Consider the following 7,500-nt stretch of genomic DNA (forward strand, 5'->3'; position numbering starts at 1 on the left):
TTGTGTGTGTGTGTGTGAGATTGGGAGTGAGAGAGATAGTGCCTGTGAATGTGTCTGTGTGAGTAGGAGTGAGAGAGATTGTGTGTGTGTGTGTGTGTGTGTGTTTGTGTCAGATTGGGAGTGAGAGAGATAGTGCCTGTGATTGTGTGTGTGAGTGGGAGTGAGAAAGATTGTGTGTGTGTGTGTGTGTGTGTGAGATTGGGAGTGAGATATATAGTGCCTGTGAATGTGTGTGTGTGAGTGGGAGTGAGAGATATTGTCTGTGTGTGTGTGTGTGTGTGTGAGAGACTGGGAGTGAGAGAGATAGTGCCTGTGAATGTGTGTGTGTGAGTGGTAGTGCAAGAGATAGTGTGTGTGTGCGTGTGTGTGAGACTGGGAGTGAGAGAGATAGTGCCTGTGAATGTGTGTGTGTCAGTGGGAGTGAGAGAGATTGATTGTGTGTGCGTGTGTGAGAGTGGTAGTGGATGAGATAGTGTGCGTGTTTGTGTGTGTGTGTGTGTGAGTGAGAGACTGGGAGTGAGAGAGATAGTGCCTGTGAATTTGTGTGTGTGAGTGGGAGTGAGAGAGATTGAGTGTGTGTGTGTGTGAGTGGTAATGGAAGAGATAGTGTGCGTGTTTGTGTGTGTGTGTGTGTGTGAGATTGGTTGTGAGAGAGATAGTGCCTGTGAATGTGTTTGTGTGAGTGGGAGTGAGAGAGATTGTCTGTGTGTGTGTGTGTGTGTGTGAGACTGGGAGTGAGAGAGATAGTGCCTGTGAATATGTGTGTGTGAGTGGGAGTGAGAGAGATTGTGTGTGTGTGTGTGTGTGTGTGTGTGTGAGACTGGGAGTGAGAGAGATAGTGCCTGTGAATGTGTGTGTGTGAGTGGGAGTGAGAGAGATTGTCTGTGTGTGTGTGTGTGTGTGTGTGAGACTGGGAGTGAGAGAGATAGTGCCTGTGAATGTGTGTGTGTGAGTGGGAGTGAGAGAGATTGTGTGTTTGTGTGTGTGTGTGTGTGAGACTGCAAGTGAGAGAGATAGTGCCTGTGAATGTGTGTGTGTGTGTGAGTGGGAGTGAGAGAGATTGTGTGTGTGTTTGTGGGAGTGAGAGAGATTGTGTGTGTGTGTGAGTAGTCGTGGAAGAGATAGTATGTGTGTGTGTGTGAGACTCGGAGTGAGAGAGATAGTGCCTGTGAATGTGTGTGTGTGAGTGGGAGTGAGAGAGATTGTGTGTCTGTGTGTGTGTGTGTGAGTGGTAGTTGAAGAGATAGTATGTGTGTGTGAGAGACTGGGAGTGAAAGAGATAGTGCCTGTGAATGTGTGAGTGGGAGTGAGAGAGATTGTGTGTGAGTGTGAGATTGGGGGTGAGAGAGATAGTGCCTGTGAATGTGTGCGTGTGAGTGGGAGTGAGAGAGATTGTGTGTGTGTGTGTGTGTGTGTGAGTGTGAGATTGGGAGTGAGAGAGATAGTGCCTGTGAATGTGTGTGTGTGTGTGATATTGGGAGTGAGAGAGCTAGTGCCTGTGAATGTGTGTGTGTGAGTGGGAGTGAGAGAGATTGTGTGTGTGTGTGAGATTGGGAGTGAGAGAGATAGTGCCTGTGAATGTGTGTGCGTGAGTGCGAGTGAGAGAGATTGAGTGTGTGTGTGTGTGTGAGTGGTAGTGGAAGAGATAGTGTGTGTGTGTGTGTGTGTGTGTGTGAGAGAGACTGGGAGTGAGAGAGATAGTGCCTGTGACTGTGTGTGTGTGAGTGCGAGTGAGAGAGATTGAGTGTGTGTGTGTGTGTGTGTGAGTGGTAGTGGAAGAGATAGTGTGTGTGTTTGTGTGTGTGTGTGTGAGATTGGGAGTGAGAGAGATAGTGCCTGTGAATGTGTCTGTGTGAGTAGGAGTGAGAGAGATTGTGTGTGTGTGTGTGTGTGTGTGTGTGTCAGATTGGGAGTGAGAGAGATAGTGCCTGTGATTGTGTGTGTGAGTGGGAGTGAGAGAGATTGTGTGTGTGTGTGTGTGTGTGTGTGTGAGAGAGACTGGGAGTGAGAGAGATAGTGCCTGTGACTGTGTGTGTGTGAGTGCGAGTGAGAGAGATTGAGTGTGTGTGTGTGTGTGTGTGTGAGTGGTAGTGGAAGAGATAGTGTGTGTGTTTGTGTGTGTGTGTGTGAGATTGGGAGTGAGAGAGATAGTGCCTGTGAATGTGTCTGTGTGAGTAGGAGTGAGAGAGATTGTGTGTGTGTGTGTGTGTGTGTGTGTGTCAGATTGGGAGTGAGAGAGATAGTGCCTGTGATTGTGTGTGTGAGTGGGAGTGAGAGAGATTGTGTGTGTGTGTGTGTGTGTGTGAGACTGGGAGTGAGATAGATAGTGCCTGTGAATGTGTGTGTGTGAGTGGGAGTGAGAGATATTGTCTGTGTGTGTGTGTGTGTGTGAGAGACTGGGAGTGAGAGAGATAGTGCCTGTGAATGTGTGTGTGTGAGTGGTAGTGCAAGAGATAGTATGTGTGTGCGTGTGTGTGAGACTGGGAGTGAGAGAGATAGTGCCTGTGAATGTGTGTGTGTCAGTGGGAATGAGAGAGATTGAGTGTGTGTGCGTGTGTGAGAGTGGTAGTGGATGAGATAGTGTGCGTGTTTGTGTGTGTGTGTGTGTGAGATTGGTTGTGAGAGAGATAGTGCCTGTGAATGTGTTTGTGTGAGTGGGAGTGAGAGAGATTGTGTGTGTGTATGTGTGTGTGTGTGTCAGATTGGGAGTGAGAGAGATAGCGTCTGTGATTGTGTGTGTGAGTGGGAGTGAGAGAGATTGTGTGTGTGTGTGTGTGTGTGTGTGTGTGTGTGAGACTGGGAGTGAGAGAGATAGTGCCTGTGAATGTGTGTGTGTGAGTGGGAGTGAGAGAGATTGTCTGTGTGTGTGTGTGTGTGTGTGAGACTGGGAGTGAGAGAGATAGTGCCTGTGAATATGTGTGTGTGAGTGGGAGTGAGAGAGATTCTGTGTGTGTGTGTGTGTGTGTGTGTGTGAGACTGGGAGTGAGAGAGATAGTGCCTGTGAATTTGTGTGTGTGAGTGGGAGTGAGAGAGATTGAGTGTGTGTGTGTGTGAGTGGTAATGGAAGAGATAGTGTGTGTGTTTGTGTGTGTGTGAGATTGGGAGTGAGAGAGATAGTGCCTGTGAATGTGTATGTGTGAGTGGGAGTGAGAGAGATTGTGTGTTTGTGTGTGTGTGTGTGTGAGACTGCAAGTGAGAGAGATAGTGCCTGTGAATGTGTGTGTGTGTGTGAGTGGGAGTGAGAGAGATTGTGTGTGTGGGTGTGTGTGAGTGGTAGTGGAAGAGATAGTGTGTGTGTTTGTGTGTGTGAGACTGGGAGTGAGAGAGATAGTTCCTGTGAATGTGTGTGTGTGAGTGGGAGTGAGAGAGATTGTGTGTGTGTGTGTGTGTGTGTGTGTGTGTGAGACTGGGAGTGAGAGAGATAGTGCCTGTGAATGTGTATGTGTGAGTGGGAGTGAGAGAGATTGTGTGTCTGTGTGTGTGTGTGTTTGTGAGACTGCAAGTGAGAGAGATAGTGCGTGTGAATGTGTGTGTGTGAGTGGGAGTGAGAGAGATTGTGTGTGTGTGTGTGTGAGATTGGGAGTGAGAGAGATAGTGCCTGTGAATGTGTGTGTGTGAGTGAGAGTGAGAGAGATTGTGAGTGTGTGTGTGTGTGTGTTTGTGTGTGAGACTGGGAGTGAGAGAGATAGTGAACGTGAGTGTGTGTGTGTGAGTGGGAGTGAGAGAGATTGTGTGTGTGTTTGTGGGAGTGAGAGAGATTGTGTGTGTGTGAGTGGGAGTGAGAGAGATTGTGTGTTTGTGTGCGTGTGTGTGTGAGAGACTGGGAGTGAAAGAGATAGTGCCTGTGAATGTGTGAGTGGGAGTGAGAGAGATTGTGTGTGAGTGTGAGATTGGGGGTGAGAGAGATAGTGCCTGTGAATGTGTGTGTGTGAGTGGGAGTGAGAGAGATTGTGTGTGTGTGTGTGTGTGAGTGTGAGATTGGGAGTGAGAGAGATAGTGCCTGTGAATGTGTGTGTGTGTGTGAGATTGGGAGTGAGAGAGCTAGTGCCTGTGAATGTGTGTGTGTGAGTGGGAGTGAGAGAGATTGTGTGTGTGTGTGTGTGAGACTGGGAGTGAGAGAGATAGTGCCTGTGAATGTGTGTGTGTGAGTGGGAGTGAGAGAGATTGTGTGTGTTTGTGTGTGTGTGTGTGTGTGTGTGTGTGTGAGATTGCGAGTGAGAGAGATAGTGCCTGTGAATGTGTGTGTGTGAGTGGGAGTGAGAGAGATTGTGTGTGTGTGTGTGTGTGTGTGAGATTGGGAGTGAGAGAGATAGTGCCTGTGAATGTGTGTGTGAGAGTGGGAGTGAGAGAGATTGTGTGTGTGTATGTGTGAGATTGGGAGTGAGAGAGATAGTGCCTGTGAATGTGCGTGCGTGAGTGGGAGTGAGAGAGATTGAGTGCGTGTGTGTGTGTGAGTGGTAGTGGAAGAGATAGTGTGTGTGTTTGTGTGTGTGTGTGTGTGAGATTGGGAGTGAGAGAGATAGTGCCTGTGAATGTGTTTGTGTGAGTGGGAGTGAGAGAGATTGTGTGTGTGTGTGAGTGAGACTGGGAGTGAGAGAGATCGTGCCTGTGAATGTGTGTGTGTGAGTGGGAGTGAGAAAGATTGTGTGTGTGTGTGTGTCTGTGGGTGTGTGAGAGACTGGGAGTGAGAGAGATAGTGCCTGTGAATGTGTGTGTGTGAGTGGGAGTGAGAGAGATTGTATGTGTGTGTTTGTGAGAGACTGGGAGTGAGAGAGATAGTGCCTGTGAATGTGTGTGTGTGAGTGGGAGTGAGAGAGATTGTGTGTGTGTGTGTTTGTGTGAGATTGGGAGTGAGAGAGATAGTGCCTGTGAATGTGTGTGTGAGAGTGGGAGTGAGAGAGATTGTGTGTGTGTGTGTGTGTGTTTGTGAGACTGGGAGTGAGAGAGATAGTGCCCGTGAATGTGTGTGTGTGAGTGGGAGTGAGAGAGATTGAGTTTGTGTGTGTGTGTGAGATTGGGAGTGAGAGAGATAGTGCCGGTGAATGTGTGTGTGTGAGTGGGAGTTAGAGAGATAGTGTGTGTGTGTGTGTGAGATTGGGAGTGAGAGAGATAGTGCCTGTGAATGTGTGTGCGTGAGTGCGAGTGAGAGAGATTGAGTGTGTGTGTGTGTGTGAGTGGTAGTGGAAGAGATAGTGTGTGTGTGTGTGTGTGTGTGTGTGAGAGACTGGGAGTGAGAGAGATAGTGCCTGTGAATGTGTGTATGTGAGGGCGAGTGAGAGATATTGAGTGTGTGTGTGTGTGTGTGTGTGTGTGGTAGTGGAAGAGATAGTGTGTGTGTTTGTGTCTGTGTGTGTGAGATTGGGAGTGAGAGAGATAGTGCCTGTGAATGTGTCTGTGTGAGTAGGAGTGAGAGAGATTGAGTGTTTGTGTGTGTGTGTGTGTGAGACTGCAAGTGAGAGAGATAGTGCCTGTGAATGTGTGTGTGTGTGTGAGTGGGAGTGAGAGAGATTGTGTGTGTGTTTGTGTGTGTGAGACTGGGAGTGAGAGAGATAGTTCCTGTGAATGTGTGTGTGTGAGTGGGAGTGAGAGAGATTGTGTGTGTGTGTGTGTGTGAGACTGGGAGTGAGAGAGATAGTGCCTGTGAATGTGTATGTGTGAGTGGGAGTGAGAGAGATTGTGTGTCTGTGTGTGTGTGTGTGAGTGGTAGTTGAAGAGATAGTATGTGTGTGTGTGAGAGACTGGGAGTGAAAGAGATAGTGCCTGTGAAAGTATGAGTGGGAGTGAGAGAGATTGTGTGTGAGTGTGAGATTGGGGGTGAGAGAGATAGTGCCTGTGAATGTGTGTGTGTGAGTGGGAGTGAGAGAGATTGTGTGTGTGTGTGTGTGTGAGTGTGAGATTGGGAGTGAGAGAGATAGTGCCTGTGAATGTGTGTGTGTGAGTGGGAGTGAGGGAGATTGTGTGTGTGTGTGTGTGAGACTGGGAGTGAGAGAGATAGTGCCTGTGAATGTGTGTGTGTGAGTGGGAGTGAGAGAGATTGTGTGTGTTTGTGTGTGTGTGTGTGTGTGTAAGATTGCGAGTGAGAGAGATAGTGCCTGTGAATGTGTGTGTGTGAGTGGGAGTGAGAGAGATTGTGTGTGTGTGTGTGTGTGTGTGTGTGAGATTGGGAGTGAGAGAGATAGTGCCTGTGAATGTGTGTGTGAGAGTGGGAGTGAGAGAGATTGTGTGTGTGTATGTGTGAGATTGGGAGTGAGAGAGATAGTGCCTGTGAATGTGCGTGCGTGAGTGGGAGTGAGAGAGATTGAGTGCGTGTGTGTGTGTGAGTGGTAGTGGAAGAGATAGTGTGTGAGTGTGTGTGTGTGAGAGAGACTGGGAGTGAGAGAGATAGTGCCTGTGAATGTGTGTGTGTGAGTGGGAGTGAGAGAGATTCAGTGTGTGTGTGTGTGTGTGAGTGGCAGTGGAAGAGATAGTGTGTGTGTTTGTTTGTGTGTGTGTGAGATTGGGAGTGAGAGAGATAGTGCCTGTGATTGTGTGTGTGAGTGGGAGTGAGAGAGATTGTGTGTGTGTGTGTGTTTGTGTGTGTGTGTGTGTGAGAGAGACTAGGAGTGAGAGAGATAGTGCCTGTGAATGTGTATGTGTGAGTGGTAGTGGAAGAGATTATATGTGTGTGTGTGTGTGTCAGACTTGGAGTGAGGGAGATAGTGCCAGTGAATTTGTGTGTGTGGGTGGGAGTGAGAGAGATTGAGTGTGTGTGTGTGTGAGTGCTAGTGGAAGAGATATTGTGTGTGTGTGTGTGGGTGTGTGTGTGAGACTGGGAGTGAGAGAGATAGTGCCTGTGAATGTGTGTGTGTGAGTGGGAGTGAGTGAGATTGTCTGTGTGTGTGTGTGTGTGTGTGTGTGTGTGAGACTGGGAGTGAGAGAGATAGTGGCTGTGAATGTGTGTGTGTGAGTGGGAGTCAGAGAGATTGTGTGTGTGTGTGTGTTTATGAGACTGGGAGTGAGATAGTGCCTGTGAATGTGTGTCTGTGAGTGGGAGTGAGTGAGATTGTGTGTGTGTGTGTGTGTGTGTGTGTGAGACTGGGAGTGAGATAGTGCCTGTGAATGTGTGTGTGTGAGTGGGAGTGAGAGAGATTGAGTGTGTGTGTGTGTGTGAGTGGTAGTGGAAGAGATAGTGTGTGTGTTTGTGTGTGTGTGTGTGAGATTGGGAGTGAGAGAGATAGTGCCTGTGAATGTGTGTGTGTGAGTGGGAGTGAGAGAGATTGTGTGTGTGTGTGTGTGTGTCAGACTGGGAGTGAGAGAGAAAGTGCCTGTGAATGTGTGTGTCTGAGTGGGAGTGAGAGAGATTGTGTGTGTGTGTGTCTGTGTGTGTGTGTGTGAGATTGGGAGTGAGAGAGCTAGTGCCTGTGAATGTGTGTGTGTGAGTGGGAGTGAGAGAGATTGTGTGTGTGTGTGTGTGTGAGACTGGGAGTGAGAGAGATAGTGCCTGTGAATGTGTCTGCGTGA

Source organism: Cetorhinus maximus, chromosome X, assembly GCF_964194155.1.
Source record: "Cetorhinus maximus chromosome X, sCetMax3.hap1.1, whole genome shotgun sequence".
NCBI lineage: Eukaryota > Metazoa > Chordata > Chondrichthyes > Lamniformes > Cetorhinidae > Cetorhinus > Cetorhinus maximus.